A 21,082-nucleotide genomic window follows, 5' to 3' on the forward strand; every position below is an offset into this window, starting at 1 on the left:
GTTTGGCCACGTTAGAGAGTACGGTGTGTGGTCCCGAGCGGCATACAAATTGGGTTGAGGTGGTGGTGAGGCGGTGAACAGAGGTGTCCGAAGAGGCGTGCTACCGTGCGGTGTTGGGTGCCGGGGGTGAGTGTTGCGTGAGGGTGGGGTGCAAAAGCATAAAATGGCATATAGTTTGTTTCTAAGAAGACACTGTACCTGAGTATTCGGCAGGGGATGAGCAGTGGGGTTATTTTATTTTCTGATGTGACAGCAGGCAGTGAGGCGTCAAAATGGCTCCCAAAGCTCAGTGAATCTTGGGAGAGTGTGGCAGTGGTGTAGGTGTGGTGAGCGAAGGCAGCAGGCCAATGAGAGGTGTTCGGGGGCGGGGGTGCCAATGGACCAATCAGATTGGCCCGAGGCTGAGTGACGGACCAACGGACCAATCTGATTGCCCATAAGCACTGCTAACATAAAACGTTTCAAAAAAAAAAAAAAAAATATATATATATATATATATATATATATATATATATATATATATATATATATATATATATTGTAGTGTGTGTCTGTGCTTCTACAAGAGTATCAATCGGTGTATATTTTAGTGGGTATATGTGTGAATATAACTGATTGTGCGTTTGTATCTCACTCTCGCGCGCTCTTGCTCTATCACACACACACACACACACACACACACACACACACACACACACACACACACACACACACACACACACACACACACACACACACACACACACACACACACACACACACACACACACACACACACACACACACACACACACACACACCTTTTTTAGGACTCTAGCACTGTAGCACTGAGAGTCTTAGCAAACACATAGAGATACAGCGAGACATGAAGGGACACAAGATACACTCAAAAGGAACATGAAAAATGTGTGCGGCACATTCCCATTTACCTGTGAAGCGCTGTTTCTGGCTTCTTCCTCGTCGCTGTCCTCCTCCTTCCATGCCTGTGATACAGAGGATAGTAATGTGATCACATGTATTCCTCCCTCCTATACAGTACATGTCCTGGTGCTGTATGGGGGGTTTGACGGTTAAGCCAATTGTCCACAGCACTCAAACAGTAATAATTTTCACAACCCAACGTTGCTTCTCAATGTTAGCAACGCTTCGGAGTAATAGACTCCTGCAAGGCCCGTTCCCCGACAGGGGGGGATAGCCGGGACAGGTGTCCCGGTCCAGGTGTCTGTGGGAGGGCCCGGCCGGTGCTGCAAGCTGGGCCTAACCTCTAGCCTGGCCGGCTGCCAGTCCTCTCGTGGCCGGGTCCCGGATATCCCTCTGCTGCAGGCCTCTTCTTTCTGTCCCACACCAAGCTTCCAATGCCGGCGCACCTCTCTGATGTCAGCGTGCCGGAAGTAAGCTTGGCCCAGTTTCTCGTGTGCGCCAGCGTTAAAAGCACATGGGACAGAGAGACTTGCAGCTGCAGGGAGAGCCGGGGCCCACAGAGAAGACCTGCAGAACTTGCAGGGCCGGCCGGTGCCCCTGCAGACACCGGGCCAGGCCGAACCATCCACAACGTAAGTCTGTTTTTTTTTTTTAGTATTGGGGGGGGGGGAGGGGGTGTTGTTTTTATATGCATGGGGGGGTTATATGTATTGGGGGCTTTTAAATATGCATTGGGCTATTTTTTCTATGCATTGGTTTCTTTTTTTTATTTGCACTGGGGTTTGTTTATATGCACTGGGGTTTGTTTATATGCACTGGGGTTTGTTTATATGCACTGGGGTTTGTTTATATGCACTGGGGTTTGTTTATATGCACTGGGGTTTGTTTATATGCACTGGGGTTTGTTTATATGCACTGGGGTTTGTTTATATGCATTGGGGTTTGTTTATATGCATTGGGGTTTGTTTATATGCATTGGGGTTTGTTTATACGCATTGTTTTTTTAAAAATGTATTGCGTTTATTTTATAAGCATTGTTTTTTTTGTACATCGAGAGGGTGCATGTGTAGTGAGAATGAGAGGGAGCATATGTCTGTATATAACCATTAATGTGTGTATCTGAGTGAGTGTATGTTACTGTCTGATAGTTTCTATGTTTGTAAAGCATAATGAGAAGTGTGATTGTGTGTGCGCGTATGTATATATATATATATATATATATATAGTAGTGTGTGTCTGTGCTTCTACAAGAGTATCAATCTGTGTGTATTTTAGTGTGTGTGTGTGAATATAACTGATTGTGCGTTTGTATTTTAGGAGCTGGAACCTGTTGGTACTCCGTTCCTGCAGTTTTTTAGGAGCAGGAACATGTGTGTGTGTATACTGTAGGTGTGAATATATATATATAGGAACGAAACTCTGTGCCGCTATCTCTCTCTCTCGCTCTCTTGCTCTATCACACACACCCCTACACACACACACACACACACACACACACACACACACACACACACACACACACACACACACACACACACACACACACACACACACACACACACACACACACACACACACACACACACACACACCTTTTTTAGGACGCTAGCACTGTAGCAGTGAGAGTCTTAGCAAACACTTAGGGGGCTATGCAATAAGCAGTGATAAATAGTGATAAGTCATTTTAAGAGCAAAAGTGCTCTTAGAACGTAACGTTACTCCGAGCACTATTCACTAAGCCGCGCAAACAGGCCCTTTGCGCTCTAAAACTGACTTTTTCCTGGAAAAAAGTCCAACTTTGCTCGTACGATGAGCTGTTTGCGCTGAATCCTGCCCTTCTGCGGGATTCACTAAGCAACGCAAACTTATTGTACTTATTCTAAACACATGATACATAAAGCTTGGCCCCCTGCAGACGCACTTACCAGAACTCCCTCCTACTGTCTCTGTACGTTCTGTATGTTACTTTTATGTCTAAAGCACTTATTCCCATGATCTGTTATTTATATTATCTGTTCTTTACTTGATTACCACATGTATTACTACTGTGAAGCGCTATGTACATTAATGGCGCTATATAAATAAAGACATAGAATACAATACGTGAACGTTGTGCTGAATAAAGCTCACCAGCTAAAGCAGGTGATAAAAAAAGCAGGACTCTGAAAAAATTCTTTGTTTAACTTTTTACAGGCGCAAAACCCTGGCTGACCCCGAGGGAGGCCGGGGGTCGCGCGGGTGTCCCCGGCTAAACCCGCGGCTGTCCCGGGGTCCCCGCGGGCCTGCGGTACCAATCTTGTGCCTACAAAAATACTAAACATTATCTCTAACTAAATACACCCCCCTAACACATACAGTACAATAATGTGCAAAATAACTATTATCCAGATATGGATAATAGATTATTTGCCCATTATTAAATACTACATTAGCATACCTAAATAAAGTAAATAAAAACAGTAGCCAGCTAATCCAATGAATACAAGCAGTAATAACATCAACAATGAATTAATTAAACCATTAAACCAGAACGCAAACCCATTGAGCTTAGTGCAAAGCCCCCATAGAGATACAGCGAGACATGAAGAGACACAAGATACACTCAAAAGGAACAAGAAAAGTGACAGATCTAGTATAACAAGTGACAGACATACGCAGGGTTAATAAGAAAAGAGACAGTCGGATACTCACAGAGAAATGATCAGATAGATAACCTGTTTCGGTGACAGAATCAGGACAAGTTCCAATAAAAGCCAGACATACTCCGGGTAACAACGTTTTATTTAAACACCTGGAATCTTGACCCCTCCGCCTGTAGTTTGGGAAAGGCTGAGGTTTTGGGATCTAAGTGTGTGGGGTTCTCTGTGTCTGGAGAGACCCCTAAATGTTCTCTGTGTCTAGGGAGACCCCTAAATGTTCTCTCTGTGTCTGGAGAGACCCCTAAATATTCTCTCTGTATCTGGAGAGACCCCTAAATGTTCTCTCTTTATCTGGAGAGACCCCTAAATGTTCTCTCTGTGCCTGGGGAGACCCCTAAATGTTCTCTCTGTGTCTGGTGAGATCCCTAAATGTTCTCTCTGTGTCTGGGGAGACCCCTAAATGTTCTCTCTGTGTCTAGTGAGACCCCTAAATGTTCTCTCTGTGTCTTGGTGACCACTAAATGTTCTCTCTGTGTCTGGTGAGACCCCTAAATGTTCTCTCTGTGTCTGGGTGACCCCTAAATATTCCCCAGTGTAACTTGCTTCAAAATAACCCAGAAAAGTAGCATTGAGCCTTCGGTGACCGGGCGCTATGACCTGTGGGACTAGGCTCTCCCTTACCTGTGAGTGTGGACTATGTCCCCACTGGCCTCTCCCTCCCCCCTCCCCTGGCAGTGAGGGTGACACGGCCGGGGGAAGGGCCAGGGAGGTTAGAATTAGACAGAGGCGCGGGGTCAGCCTACGCCCTGCCATGAGAGTCCCGCCCACTCTGCCCTTTATTGTGAATATTGGTAAATATGTTGGTTGTACGTGTTTAAAATAAAAAAAAGAATAAATAAACAATGAAAATGAATAACAGAAATAAAATAAAAGGTGGTGGGAGTGGCGAGTGGGCGCGGCTTATTTACACGTGTGCGTTCCTGGGGCACGTTATCGCCAGACGGCCGGGTAGGGGGAGTTACGGCCATTGGATCAGGTACCTTTGGCCTTTACCCAATGAGCGAGCACTCCGGCAGGGGGTTGGCACTTATTAGGTTAATTGAAGTTTTAATAGAAAGCCGCGGCCTCGCATCGCCAGACCTCGTGTTTGTGGTTATTTATGTATTGGTTATGGTGGGGTTTGGGACGCCAAGTGTAGAAGGGAAGAGGGGGGGGGAGGGGGGAGGGGGGTGGTCTCACAGTCTCCGAGGTCATGTTTCTATTTTATCAAATGTTTCCCCAGGAAAAAATTCATTGAGTTACCTCTGGTTTTCAGGCATGTCCTGGGGGAGTTATCACAGAGACACAGAAACGTCGCTGAGTTTGGGTTAGTAACTCCCTTAACCTCTCAGCAGGTGAGTTCCCCATTGGCGCTTAACACGTTAAAAACAAGCGTTGCTATTTCTCTGCATGAAGTTGCAGGTAACTGGAAGAGTTACACAGTGACGGCTATTTCATCACTCACCTTCCTCACCCGAAACGGTATTCTTTTCGGTGTTATTTTCGGCTCCTCTTGGCATATCAATTCTTCGATCTGTATGCAGGACAATGCTTTAAGTCAGGGTTGTGCAACCTTTTTCCCCTGCTCCCCCCCCCCCCCCTCCTCTTTACCTTGTCTCCGGCGTTCTGACGTATATATGTGATATCACTTTGCTATGGCAACGCCACATCATGTGACCTCACAGTGTCATTTGACGCCATGTTGCTGTCGCCAGAAGCCGCTGGAGACAAGGAAAGGGAGCTTACAGAGGCCTTACGCGCGATCGCCGGCATTTAATTTAAATGCTGTGGGGAATAGCGAGGGGCCTCTGTAAGCGCCAAGCCCCTCCTCCGCAAGAAAATGTTGCGCCCCTCGATTTGAGCACCCCTGCTTTAAGAGATATTCTGGGACCCTCCAACTCCTCCATTGGACCCTTCCTCATACTGACAGACCTTGCAGAGCTCAGTATTACCTGCTATGATGCCTCTCAAAATACCATGCTAACTCATTCTGAACATACGTGTCCTTTCTACATGTTACTCAGCTAGTATGACCAGGGCTACAGACAGCTTTCCAGGGGCCCAGGACTAGTTTCCACCGGGGACCCTCACCCATGGGTCAGCGACCTTGCGAGACATCCCCCCCCCAACCTGTTTTCTCTTGCACTGCCATAGACTACAACATTTCGGCCTGCTGGCCTTTCCCAGGTAAAGTGGATAAACACACTAAAGCCAGTAAAGAAAGGCCAGCAGCCGAAACATTGTAGTCTGTGGCACAATAAATGATCTTTTTTGATTCAAATCCGTGTGCCCTTTTCCATCAATCATATTGTATACATTGGACGAAATGCCGGTCTTCCCTGAGACTAAGGGGCACCGGTAAAGGTATCACTACTTATTGTTTTTTTTTGGTGTGCAGCAAATCCCCATCATTTTTGCGTTCTCTTGCGCTGCCCCAATCTCACACACCACCTTGCTCTCTCACCCCCCTTTTACACTCCCCCGTCACCCTTTCCTTCCCCAAAATTTGTCCTTTAATCAGATCTTACCTCAGGTGTCTCCATCTCCCTTGGAAATGTTCTGCCTTTAAACTGTGCGGCTCCTCTTGATCCGAACTTTCTTAGCTGACCCCTTTTAGAAATCACTCACGGGCGGTTTGGGTCCGAGGGATCTAAAAAATAAGCGACTCCAAAAAGATGTGAAATGGGGCTCTGAGGGGGAGACTTAAATAGTGGAGTGGAGGGTGTGAGGTGGCGGGTCAGTGATGTTGGTGCGTATGGGCGGGAGGCAGCAGGTGTGTGGCGGGTGTGTGAGTGAGGACAGGTGTGTGTTGAGTGCGTGCGGCAGCTGTGAGGCAGAGGCGGCCGGGTGAAAAGCAGAGGCGGGAGGGGGGAGGCGGGAAGGGGAGGAGGGGAAGTGGAGGGGGGGAAGGGGTGGAGTGGAGTGGGGGAAGTGGTGGAGTGGAGGGGGGGAGTGGAGGGGGGGGGAGTGGAGGGTGGAGGAGTGGAGGGGGGTGAAGTGGAGGGGGGGGAGAGGAGGGTGGAGGGGGGGAGAGGAGGGTGGAGGGGGGTAAAGTGGAGGGTGGAGGGGGGTAAAGTGGAGGGTGGAGGGGGGGAAAGGAGGGTGGAGGGGGGGAGTGGAGGGTGGAGGGGAGTGGAGGTTGGGAGTGGAGGGGGGAGAGGGAGGGGAGGAGTGGAGGGGGTAGGGGAGGAGTGGAGGGTGGGGAATGGAGGGGGGACAGGGGAGGGTGGAGGTGGGAGTGGAGCGGGGGAGTGGAGGGACTTAAGTGGAGACTTAAATACTAGTTAATATAATCTACTTTACGAAGAAATATCTATTAAACTAAGAAATATAATCTATTATACTAAATATCTATTAAACTAATTAATATAATTATTGTACTAAGCAATATAATCTAATAAACTAAACAAAAATAATCTATTTAAAAACAATACAAGAAAAAGCTGGAGAAATACTGTAATACGTTAACCAAGCCACAGATTTGATGCCAATGAGCGTTGAACTCCTTGCAGATCCACCGTCAGCTGGTTATGGCAGAAAGTGATGACATGCAGTAGAACCCAGGCACAGAGCGGTTCAGCTGTAACCACGGAAATCAGGTCAGAAATCAACACAATATTTTTTGAAATTTAGAATGAGAATGTTCTGTATGTCACGCAGACTCTGAGCCATGTCAGATGTTAGCAGCTTGTGATAATACTGTGTCCCATAACCTGCTTTATATGAAGTATCATTTTACACTAGTAGAGATGTTACATTTTGAAAAATAGCGACATTGTTCATTTTCTCTACAAATGATCAATTAAAAAGTTGAATAAAACGTTGTGTGTGTGGGTGTGTGTGCGCTATACAATATATATATATATATATATATATATATATATATATATATATATATAGATACTACAGTAACACTGAAAGATGGCAAACTACACACATCTGTATACAAGAAACCAACTGACAGATGCAGTTACCTCCACAACTCCAGCTTCCATCACACTCATACAAAAGAAGGTATCATACACATCCAGGCTATAAGACACCACCGCATATGCTCTGACACTGAAGACAGAAACAGGCATCTCACAACCCTGACCGAATCGTTCAGACAGAAGGGATACAAACCAAAGACCATTGCCAAAACTATCACATCTGCAATAAAAGCCCCACGAGAACACCTGCTACAATACAGACAGAAAGAACCTACCACACGCATACCACTAGTGACCACATACAACCCTACCCTAGAGGGCATACGAAAAATAATCAAAGATGTGCAACTCATGCTGACAGAGGATGCAACATTAAAAGAAATCTTTCCCAAACCTCCCATTCTTGCGTTCCGGCAACCACCAAACCTCAATCAGAAATTAGTCAGCAGAAAACTTCACAACGATTTTAAAGACATGGATAATGGCACAAAGCCGTGCAGCAACAAACGCTGCAAACTCTGCAAACATATTTGCCAAGATCCCACAGCCAGTCACAACCATAGAACATTCAATGTTAAAGGATCATACAGCTGCACATCCAGGAATATAGTGTATATGATTCAATGCAACAAATGTGACCAAGTTTGCTACATTGGGGAAACCAGCCAAAAACTACAAGGAAGAATGAATATGCACAGACACTCCATACTCCATCACGAAGAGGGAAGATACTGCTCACCTGTGGGACATCACTTCTCACAACCAGATCATTCCATAAATGATCTAAAAATCAAAATCCTCAATGGAATGTTTAAAAGCACCCAAGAACGGAAAACATTTGAACTCAGAATGATAAGACTCTTTGACACCAAAACCAAAGGACTTAATGCGGACATGGGTTTTCTCACACCCTATCAAAATTGCTTGTAATTATCCTGCTTGCCTCTATTCTTATTCACACTTTCTCTCTCCCCCCCTGTATCCCTACCCCTCCCCACCTTTCTTTGACACCGTTCCATGGCTTCAAACACATTTAACACCCTACATTATCTACAGTAAATATCTGCTGGTTTCCCCCCCCCTCTCTCTACACTGTTTTAGCCATTGAAACCTTTGTATATCAGTATTGCTTGACCTGAAGAAGAGAGGATAACTCTCGAAAGCTTGTCCTATGACATAAATTGTTAGTCCAATAAAAAAGGTATCACCTAATACTGAAGAACTCATTTATTCTGCACTATCGCAACTGGACTAACACGGCTATTTTCTGCTTTATATATATATATATATGTATATGTAGAGGTATCAGTACCGTGTTAGCCGAGCTTCAACAATCTCTCACATTTCCACACCTGCCCACACCATTTATATCCACTCCCACTCCACACACACCTTTTGTAAAGCACTGTATATACTGTGGGCTCTCCATTCATTTATATTCACACACACACTCTTACATCACTTGCTTTCAGGAACCTTTTGACACCTCTAGCCATAAAACACATCCACACTGGGGGAGGGACAAGCACAGATAACATTCCAAGAGACACTGTTTTTAAGTATACCTTTTGCTTGCTTCATTATTGTAACATCGCCGGAAGAAGAGATCAGTGTATCTCGAAAGCTCGCACAAATAAAAGCATTTCGTTAGCCACAGAACGGTATCATCTATTAATTTTTTGATTTTATATATATATATATATATATATATACAGTGTTCGACAATTATATACATTTACTCTCCCGGGGCGGGTGGATTTAACCCCCGGGCGAGTAAATATTGGCCCAAGCAGCATACATGTGTTTTTTAAATATCCCGCGCTCGCGCTGGAGAAATAAAAAATAAGCCGGAGGCGGGTTCATGTTGTTGTTGTCCAATCAGCCAGGACTAGCTGAAACACAATTGTAAAATATACTGGACACCTAACAAGCTCCTATTGAACCCCCAAAATAACCACAACATATATATAAGCATATGAATGTCACAGAGGAGTGCTACTGAGCATGGCAATATATATTTAAAACCAGAGACAGCACATAAAACACAGACACAGCTCAGTTTTAGCACATCCAGTGAAAATCATACACGGTACAGTGCCTAAAAATATATGTATAAATATCTATTAAGTAAAATGGTCTTTTAGTTTGACATTTTTGGCCAAAATTGTTGTAAGCCCCTGAGCCAACGTCACGGCAGACCACAATTCAGGGGTCCCTAACGCTAATATAAATTCTTAATAACCTGTGTAATAACAGGAAGAATGATTTATAGTAAATCTGTCAATATTAGTTGCAAAGTTCTAAGTCTGACTGAAGCTTTTATTAACCTGTACATTTACTTATTAGATATTTATACATATACATATTTATATTTATACATATACATATACAAATATTTCTGGCTGGGTGGAGGGCATTCTAAAACCACTTGTCAGGAACACACCCAGCTATATCCAGGATACCACCGACCTGCTAAACAAACGGAATGTCATTGGCCCCCTCCCTACAGGAACACTACTAGCAACTATTTCTGTAGAGTCACTTTATACAAACATCCCCCACGAGGATGGGATTTCAGCCTGCAGATACTTTCTGGGATCGCAGGAGCCACTCACAGAGACAGTGACTAAATGCATTGAATTTATTCTGACCCATAACTACTTCACATTTGGAAATGACACATACCTCCAGACAACCGGGACTGCTATGGGTACTCGGATGGCGCCACAGTATGCCAATCTGTTCTGCGCAAAACTGGAAAGTGACTTTCTGTCCACCTGTCACTTGAAACCCCTTACATACCTTCGCTACATCGATGACATCCTCCTGATTTGGACCTCTGGCGAACAGGACCTCCTACAGTTCTATGACAACTTCAATACTTTCCACCCGACCATCAACCTCAAACTCACCCATTCCCCGGATGAAGTACATTTTCTAGACAACACCATTACTATAAAAAACAACCAACTACAGACTTCTGTATACCGCAAACCTACAGACAGAGCCAGCTATTTGAGGGACAACAGCTTCCACCCGACACACACCAAACATGCAACCATCTACAGTCAAGCCATACGATACAACCGGATATGCTCCGACACAGCAGACAGAGACTAGCGGATTAAAGCCTTGAGATCAGACTTTATAAACCGTGGATATAACCACAGAATTGTAGACCAGCAAATTCACAAAGCCACCAGAATACCAAGAAGTGATCTCCTTGAATACAAACAGAAGGAGACAAGCGACAGGGTTCCTTTGGTGGTCACATATAACCCACACCTAGGAGTCCTACGCAAGATCGCCATGAAACTACAACCCATCCTCCAGGAAGATACAAGACTGCAACAGGTCTTCCCTGAAGCACCCTTATTATCATACAGATAACCCCATAATCTCAAGAATATTATGGTGAGGAGTAAAGTATTCAGCAGTACAACTGAATGCGGGACAAAACCATGCCAGGACCCAAGATGCAAAACCTGCGCAATGCTCTACACAGCGGACACAATACAAATACCACACAAGAATCGGGAATACAAAATCAGAGGAGGGTTCACCTGTTCCTCCAGCAATGTCGTGTACCTCATCATGTGCATGAAATGCCCAGGGGGCTGCTACTACATAGGTGAGACAGGACAGGGGCTAAACAAGAGAATGAACCTGCATCGCCACAGCATCACACGCGGAACAAGAGACAGTCCTGTTGGCGAACATTTCTCTGACTCTGGCCATAAGATGAACGATCTGAGGGTTGCCATACTCAAAGGTAATCTTAAAACCCCGAAAGAGAGACGTTGCATGAATACAAATTTATGCAACTGTTCGGGACACTTAGCAGTGGCCTAAACAGAGATCGAAATTTTATGAGTCATTACTGACAGTAGTGAACTCTCGTCCCATAAGCGCTAAAGGCCATGTCTGTGCATACTGTGCTATATGTATGCACACACAGCTGTCTCTCACACATACTAATACTCCTTGTTTTTCCATCCCTATACACCAATAGAGACCACTAAGTATCCACACACACTTTTAGTTGTGCTACTAACTCTCACATTTGCACACCCACCCACACCATTTATATCCAGTCCCACTCCACACACACCTTGTGTAAAGCACTGTATATACTGTGGGCTCTCCATTCATTTTGATTCACACTGATACACATACACACTCTTTCTTCACTTGCTTTCACAGTAACCATTTGACACCTCTAGCCATAAAACACATCCACACCGGGGGAAGGAACAGCACAGATAACATTCCAAGAGACACTGTTTTTAAGTTTACCTTTTGCTTCATTCATTGTAACATCGCCGGAAGAAGAGATCAGTGTATCTCGAAAGCTCGCACAAATAAAAGCATTTCGTTAGCCACAGAACGGTATCATCTATTTATTTTTTTATTTTTTTGATTATATATATATATATATATATATATATATATATATGTATATGTAGAGGTATCAGTACCGTGTTAGCCGAGCTTCAACAATCTCTCACATTTCCACACCTGCCCACACCATTTATATCCACTCCCACTCCACACACACCTTTTGTAAAGCACTGTATATACTGTGGGCTCTCCAGTCATTTTTATTCACACTGATACACATACACACTCTTTCTTCACTTGCTTTCAGTTACCCTTTGACACCTCTAGCCATAAAACACATCCACACCGGGGGAAGGAACAGCACAGATAACATTCCAAGAGACACTGTTTTTAAGTAATGCTTGCTTCATTTATTGTAACATCGCCGGAAGAAGAGATCAGTGTATCTCGAAAGCTCGCACAAATAAAAGCATTTCGTTAGCCACAGAACGGTATCATCTATTTATTTTTTGATTATTGAAGCTCGGCTAACACGGTACTGATACCTCTACATGTATATACATGTATATATATATATATATATATATATATATATATATATACATGTAGAGGTATCAGTACCGTGTTAGCCGAGCTTCAATAATCAAAAAATAAATAGATGATACCGTTCTGTGGCTAATTATGCTTATTGGTTATCGTTTGTGTAGCATGTTTTGGGCATGACCAGATTAGCTGGCTGTCCTGTTAGTAAGGGCTCAAGAAGTGAGTTAGTGTCCCTAACGGGACTAGGCTTTAATTTGCAAGAAAGTAGTTTCTTAAAGGGACAGTGCACCCGTACTTATTTTGGTTGTGGCTAATAAACCACTAGTGTTTAAAGTTTCCCATCGTGTCAAGCGTCTTACTGACCCCGCCGCGAGGCCGTCCTGCCACAGGTGGTGTCAGAAGTGGGATGCTACGCCTCTGGGGGTCAGTAGATGAAGATGTGTTGAGACACTGAACTCAAGCGGGAAAAAAAAAATGATTTTTGCTGAAGCATGGAAGTTACTGCTAGCAAGCGCTGAGTGTAAATTTTGACCCGTCGGGTATGAAAGGATTGCTGTGTAAAGCTAATGCCTTTTGCTGAAGTGAGTGAATTTGCAGCTAGCAAGTGCTGTGAGCAAAGGTTGCCCTGTCTGGTAAAAAAAGAAAGTGAAAATGAATTTTTGCAAAGAAGTTGCCCTAAGAAGAACCCAGAAGGTTCAAATATTGTAAAGCAAGAACAACTTACGTGTGTTGTGCAAAGTCTGCCTCGTCGGGCGTGGAAAAAAAAAAACGGGGTTTTAAAATGGCCACCGTCATTTGTCAGTTTTCCAATGTACATAACCATACAAAACAGTGTCCCTTCAGGCCATATGATGATTATGATGACGACGCATATGTGGGCCCGAGAAGAGAGACGAACCCGCAGATGGAAGCTGCAAAAGTGTCCAGTGTGTGTGTGTGCCCAGTACCACTGATGTCTCTGGAACTAATAAAACAAAGAGAAAGAAGAAAAATAAAAATATTTCTCCAGTCACAGTGGAAGTGACCGAACCACTTGAGCCTGCGATATCAGGACAACAGGCGTCAGCAAACCACCGAGATGTGCAAAACTTCATCAAAGACTTAGAAGTTTCTCACCAAGAAGCTAGCGCGCTCAAAACAGAGCTGGGTACTTTGAAGAAAGCCAATGAGACGGTCTTAAGGGATATAGAGACTGTGAAAATGGAGAATATAAACCTGAAAGAAGAGGTTTTAAACCTGACCGGTCAGGTCAGTGATGGGACTGAGAAGCTTCACCAAGCGCAGAAAGTGAAGGCACAATTGGCGCAAGAAAAATTAGAGGTGCAGGAAGCACTGCAGAATGCAGAGAGGATGCAACGTGTCTCCCTGGCGCAGCACACACAAGCCGCGCACCTATGGCAGAGCCAGCTGCAAGAGCTACATGCAAGTCTGCAAGCGGCCAAGGAGAAGCAGCAAGTGCTACAGGAACGGCTGAGTACCCAGTATGTCCCCACAGAACAGCATGAGGAGCTGAGGGCCACGCTGTACGCCACAAGAGCATCGCTGGGGGCGGAGCTTGAAAGCCAGGTGATTCTGTGTGAGAGGGAGCGCGAAAAGGTCCAGAGACTGGAGCAAGAGCTGGAGAAGCAGAGAGGCAACTCCATCTCCATGAGTCAGTATGCCAAGGAGAAAGAAGCCTGGAAAACAGAAGCAACGGCGATACTGGCGACAAAAACTACAGAGCTCCAAAAGATGAAGGCGGCGCTGACGCAAGCCCAGAGCAAGCACCGGGAAGAGGTGAAGGCCCTGAGAGGGGATTTGCAGGATCAAATTGAAGAGCTGCAGACGCAGATTGCTGAGCGCAAAATACAACTCGCCGAGAGGGAGGAGGTGACCGTCCGTCAGGTGGCTTGCCTGACATTGCGCTATGAAATCGAGATGGCTGATACCCACAGGCTGCTGGACGACACGGCTAATGAGAGGGACCGACTGCAGCTGAGTTAAGTTATGGTGAGTAAAAAAAGTGACAAAAACCCTCCACAGGAAAGCAAATATGCAAATATAACTGTATGCTCATCTGCATGTCTTAGGCAGGTCTGCAACCCCGCCTTTCCCCATTATCACCCAGCATACAGCACTTCCACTGCAGCAAGGGATTCTGGGAAATGACATGCAAATGAGCACACAGTGTCACTTTTTGCCTCAATAACCATTTTTAACATGGTTCCCTATAGGCTTAAGCTTGCTGCATGGTCACAACTCAGTATTATGGTTTAGCCTATCCCATAGCCTCTCTTGCATTCCCAGTAAAATCAACCCCACACTGATGAGACCCATCAAGGTCGAAACGGCTGTCTGTGGGTGGTTTTCTGGGTATGCACCTTAACCCTGGCTGTGCTCAAAGCTGTGACCATGCAGCAAGCTTAAGCCTATAGGAAACCATGTTAAAAATGGTTATTGAGGCAAAAAGTGACACTGTGTGCTCATTTGCATGTCATTTCCCAGAATCCCTTGCTGCAGTGGAAGTGCTGTATGCTGGGTGATAATGGGGAAAGGCGGGGTTGCAGACCTGCCTAAGACATGCAGATGAGCATACAGTTATATTTGCATATATATATATATGTAGCCCTTTTTGTGAACCGGCCTGACCCACCCAATCTCACATTGGCCCCTGTGGTCTAACCGGTCCCTTTCCTTGCGGCACACCTCTTCTAAGGGACTACTGGTAACTGTATAACACCTGTGGCTCCAGGAGATCTGAGCCTCCGCTAGCTGGGAGCCTGGGGAAACCCTTACCATTTACCTGGTGCAGCGCCTCCACTTACCCAGGATCCCCGTTATGAAAGATAGCCCTGGGTAAGAAATACAATAACACACGTATACGATAAAACAATAACTAACACTTTACTTGAGAACATATAACACATTACATAACATCATGCTCTATCCGCATCACCTTAACCATATCACCTCAGCCCAATGTCTGGTGTTCACACCCAGTGTCCTGTGATCCCCCACACCCAATGTCCCGTACTCCTACGGAGGTCGTGGGTGACTGCGCAGTCACTAAATGATCTATTAGGCCTGTTGGTGCACATGTGTAGAAATACCTTCCGAGCACTTCGATGCTCGGGCCTGCTACACTCTTCTAAAAGGGTCAGACGTGCGAAGCCTCCGTCTGATCCTATCCAGGTACTTCTCCAGGACCCCAACGAGGGTCCCACCGCTTCACGGGAAAACAACCGTCTCTCGGTAACACACCGTCTCACGGGAACAGCAACCGCCGCTATCCCTATCTATCCTTAACGTGACAGGAACCCTAACCTAGGGCCTGTCCCTGATGAACCGCAACCTGGGGTGGCTTGGGGAAAACTCCTAGGGCCTGCGGAGTAATAACCTGCCCCCTCCCCTAGCTACCCAGTCCTATCTGTAACTACTAACTACTTGCTACTCCTAACAGCCTGCAGCAGACACACAGCTCTCACCGTCAGCCTGCAGACATCCACCCACGCTGCACACACTGCGCCCAGCACATGCAGCAACACACACACACAGCTGCATTCGTACACAGCCACCTGAATCCCCGCAGCAAATCCACTGCACACACTCTGTGCCTATTTGCCAGTGCGCACAGCACTACCCGCTGTGGCACTGCCAAACCTGCACCTACACTGGCGACACACTTTATTCGAGCTCGGCTAGTCCCACGAATTCGGGTATACCCGGGTGTATTGAGGTTTGTGACTGTTTTCTGCCCGAGTGCATTGAGGTATTTTCCAAGCAGGGATTGAAGCATTTTATTCCTGCTGGCTGCAATACTGCACAGTATATATATATATACTGCATTACAATTCAGGAATTTATGCCATCTGGTAGACACGCGAAGCATTGCAGCCTATTAAATCCTAATCATTATCATTTAACAGATCAGCCGCCCGTCAGCCAGGCATGAACCCAGGCTGGGAAGGCAAACGCAACGGGGCTTGTCAGAGGTGAGGAGCGGCGCATTCCAGGTATCTGCCAGGTACATACTGGGTATTTGCTCGAATAAAGTGTGTCGGTGCAGTACACACCTAAGGGTGACCTTCCCTATCTAGGGCCGTCCCTCTTCAGTTACCCCCTGCCCTTACCGGGAATTGGGACCTGCCTGGGGACCTAAGGAGAACCCTTACCTGGTGCAGGAGCCACGCGCTCCCTACACCCTTCCTACTCCTTCCTTCTCCTCTGCCTGACTGCCTGAGCAAAGCCCGGGAAAATGTATCTATTTTCCCGGGCTGAGCTTCCTCCAGCCCTATTGGCCGCAATGGAGCACCTGATCTCTGTCTCCCTATGCCTGCCCTCGCGCGATCTCTCCCTAGCTCTGGGGATCCTACCTGCGCATGCGCGACCTGTCTGGAGCCTTCCCTGCGCTTGCCGCCTACTGCGCATGCGCGAGCTAACGCGCAATGGCGGCGCCCTCTCCTTTACAAGCCGGGCCGGTGGCAACGCGATCGCGGCCCTAGCGACGGCCCGATCGCGTCCCCGGCAACCGGCCTGCACCGCAATACCTCGCGCTGCTCCCTGCACTGGCCCCCACCCTCGCGAAGTGCCGGCGGGTCCGTCGCAGCCTCCGGCGGCACCCGCTACCACACGGCACTCGCGGAGGGGGGCCAGAAAGTGTAAATTTACCTCGGGGCTACATATATATATATACATATATGTGTGCATGGCCCCTATATATATATATATATATATACACACACACACACACACACACACATACAGACAAACCCCGTAATAATGCGATCCGTTAAAACGCGAGTCCGCTATTTATGGGTTTTACCGGGCTATGGGTTTACCTGGTAAATCTCCGGGCGGCAACGTGGCCCCATTTGACGTCACGCAGCCATGTTGATGGGATTTGCAGGGGGTGATGCCGGGAGGAAGCCGGGAGGATGCCGGGAGGATGCCGGGAGGAAGCCGGGAGGAAGCCGGGAGGAAGCCGGGAGGAAGCCGGGGTGATGCCGGGAGGAAGCCGGGAGGAAGCCGGGAGGAGCCGGAAGACGCCACCGCCGAAGCTAGGAGAAATAAACATGTATAAAGAAGATAAATGTAACAGATGTTATCTCCGGGTTAGCCTTCAATAGAAGGTGTCAACCTCGGGCCCTAATGCAGCATCTGATGCTCTTTAACCACTGCACACATTTAGTAATACACTGATACACACACATCATGGGGAGCTGGGATTTGGGCGGGATGTCACTGTGTTCTACAGGTGTTTGCACAGGAATAGCCCCCTCTCTCCATCCCTTATTATGATTGGCCCTAGGATTAGGGGGGAGGGCTCAGTGCAGAGGAAACAATTGACAATCCCACCCATTTAAAGGCCATCAACAATTTTTTTGCTTTTAGCCCGTTTACATTTGGTAAAGTATCAACGTTCTTTACAGAGATTGTCTTTGGATAACTACGTGGGTTTGCACCTTTTAAATGACATCATCAATTTAAAGAAACAAGATACCGTGGGGCAGCGCCAGGAATTCTGGGACCGTTTCCTCTGTGCATAATGGCCCCCCTCCCCTCCATCTCCCCATCTGCCTCATTAAGGGGATTATTCCAAATGCTCCGCTCACGTGAATGGGAGTTTTCGGACACTGCTTCAGAGCGGATTTAACCCTGTGCGTGCCCCAGGACATAGTGACTACGTGTGTGCATGTTGTTTTTCTGGGTTAGATCACTTCCTGTGTTCCCATGGAGCGCGATCTAACCAGTGAGGAAATGGAGGAGGATCGCTCTTCATCTGTTTCCACATGACCACACTGTGCCGTAGCGGCGGTGGCACTCAAAGGGTTAATAAGTCCCTTAAACTCCAAAAACATAACTGCAAATTCCCCAGAACACACAGTATGCAGGGATTTTATTAGGGGCTGGTTATATCCCAATGCTCTGTAAGCAGCTCACATCCCCTATAATGGCCCTTCTAATAGCCCCATACCCCTGTTCTTCCTCATGAACGCTGGCACTATTTTGTGAAGCTGCTGTATATTAGGATTTACCAAACAGATAACATGCGCCGGCAACCGCGGTTACCCAGAATTCCCCAGGTGCTGTGACGTTTGCAGACTCGATTTTATCAGTTTACAGCAACAATTCCACCTTGTAATTTTTCCCAAATAAAGCGATTCTCTGGCTGCTATACATTACGTTGTGCTTATATATGTTAATTACGTCCATTCATGGCCAGGTAATGTCCTGCCCTTCTGGGATTATTACTATTATAATTTCACATTCTTTCTATTTGTTATCATTTAAACAACAACATGTCTCTCGTGCAGCACCTCCTCCTTATCCTCTAATGGGGAGAGAGAGGGGATGGGGGAGAGAAAGAGGAGGGGGGAGGAAAGGAGGGGGAGAAAGGGAGAAGGTGAGAGGGGAAATTGGGGGGTGGTGGAGAGAGGAGGGGAGAGAGAGGGGTGGGGGGGGAGAAAGGAGCCCACTGCCTACCTGCTCCCCTGGAGGATTAAGGGGGCCTGCAGAGCTGCCCTGAGAGGTGCCTGTCAGGGAAGCCTGCCTCTTCAGACAGGCAGCTCTAAAGACAGCCTCCAGCAGGCCCCCTCTGTAGCACCTTCCAGGAGGCCCCCTCTGCACCAGGACTGGAGTCCCAGCTGTCGCCCCCTGGTGGAGGCCCGGGCTGTGGGCGCAGGCGCTAGTGTGATATGAAATGTCTGTGACGTGTGATCATATTGATATATACTTTCTTACTGTAATTCCAGTGAGTTAGGCTGTCATTATATGTGTATATACGTAAATACATGCACAGACATAGGCACCCAATGAGGGTTATTCATTATACTGCAATAGTGCCGATTAGGTCACTATCACACAAAGACTTCCGATTTTTTCCTTGCCACAGTGTCCTGATCGGAACTAGCACAGTTTAAGGACATGGCCTCAATGACACATGCGCAGATTCATCAAGCACCGGTACAGGGTCAGCACACCCGATCCATTAACTCCTATTCAAGTCAAAGAGAATTAACACCAGACTGGGTGCGCTGACCCTGTACCGGTGCTGGGTGCATCTGCCCCATTGTGATTATAGGTCTATGTATGTATCTGTGTGTGCGCTTGTGTCATTGAGGCTGTGTCCTTAACTGCGATATAAGAAAAAAAGGTGATGTAAAAAAGCGCTAATGGGAATAACAATGTACCCTGTTAAGAGGGGGAACCCTATTGGTAGATAGGCAGCCTGGTGAACCTGATAGTACAATCAGATGAACAGCATAAATGAAAGAGAGATACCGGCGCCTGATCAGTCCACAATGGATGGAAGTCCAGTAGAAATAGTCCCAATTCCAAGATGTGCTACAGTCACTGAATCTTTGAGTGCTCCGTTAGGAATTCATGCAGGGGATGTGGAACATGAAATAAAAGAAGAGAGAATTTAGTGCAACACAGCTAAACAGATTACACAGACATGAAAATGCAAGCTGGCTGACACAGGGGGACAAGACAGACAGACACAACTAGACAGACAACATTAAAGCAAAGCTAGTGATAAAAGTTAATTTATTATAATTGAAAATAAAAAGTAGGACAGGTTGCTGATATGCCGCTCCGGTGGGTTAAAATCTGAATAACACTCACAGGACGGCAGATGTAGATTCGCATAAGTCAATGTGAGCCGAAATCCACGTGTGGGGGGGTCGCAGGGTTCACACGGCAGTGTATTCCCTCTGTTACTCCTTACTGGTGAGGACCGGAAATGACGTCTCCGTTGCGCCGAAACCGGAAATGACGTCGCCGGGTGTGACGTCAGGACTGGTGAATCCAGTGAAGCCTCAGGGAAATGGCGATCCGCACCTCCTTGCCCCTACTTCGCTCAACAAAAGCGCTCAGCGATATAACAGCTTGTACTCAGCAAAAGTGTCCAAAATAGAATAAAACAGCCCTACGCGTTTCGTGTGGGTAACCACACTTCCTCAGGGGATATGAATACAATTCTTAACTGCGATATGATACAAGAAGGGGCAGACATTTTTGTTTGGCAAGGGTGTATTTTATTTATATAATGCCAGCAATGTACGTAGTGCTTTACACATGTAACAATATAATACAGGGGATTATAACACAATACGGGAAACATACATAAGATCAGACACTGGGGATGAAGCCCCAGACCCTGACGCGGCCGACAGATCGCTCATTGGGGCTTAGGGTCGAGGGCGACTATTCCTAATGTCTGATCTTATGTTTAATGCTGTGCAAGATAAAAATATACATACATCCCCAAATATAAACAGTATACCTCTATATCTGTGAGACACGTTTCTGAATGTCTCTCTGCTATATCATCCTGGATGGCCCTCCGCCGACTTAAACTTAACATGGCAAAAACAGAGCTCCTCATACTTCCTCCCAAACCTGGCCCTACTACCTCCTTCCACATTACTGTTGGAAGTACTATCATTCACCCAGTAGCCCAAGCACGCTGCCTAGGGTCACACTCGACTCGTCTCTCTCATTCTCCTCTCACATTCAAAACGTTTCTAAAACCTGTCGCTTTTTCCTCCGCAATATTACAAAGATACGCCCTTTCCTCTGTTGCTCAACTGCTTAAACTCTGACACAGGCCCTCATTCTCTCACGTCTCGATTACTGTAACCTCCTGCTGTCCGGCCTTCCTGCCTCTCACCTGTCTTCCCTACA

At 46.5% G+C, this 21,082-nt stretch overlaps 1 long non-coding RNA gene across 1 annotated transcript; it reads right to left on the reverse strand.

The window, feature by feature from the left end:
- Positions 1-6,630: 6,630 nt before the first annotated feature.
- On the reverse strand, positions 6,631-20,688 carry LOC142485354 (uncharacterized). Its single transcript, XR_012798398.1, has 3 exons — positions 19,676-20,688; positions 17,233-17,451; positions 6,631-7,179 (listed from the first exon to the last, which is right to left on the reverse strand). It is a non-coding gene; the product is annotated as an uncharacterized LOC142485354 (long non-coding RNA).
- Positions 20,689-21,082: the final 394 nt, after the last annotated feature.

The sequence above is a fragment of the Ascaphus truei genome, unplaced genomic scaffold (assembly GCF_040206685.1).
Source record: "Ascaphus truei isolate aAscTru1 unplaced genomic scaffold, aAscTru1.hap1 HAP1_SCAFFOLD_564, whole genome shotgun sequence".
Lineage (NCBI taxonomy): Eukaryota > Metazoa > Chordata > Amphibia > Anura > Ascaphidae > Ascaphus > Ascaphus truei.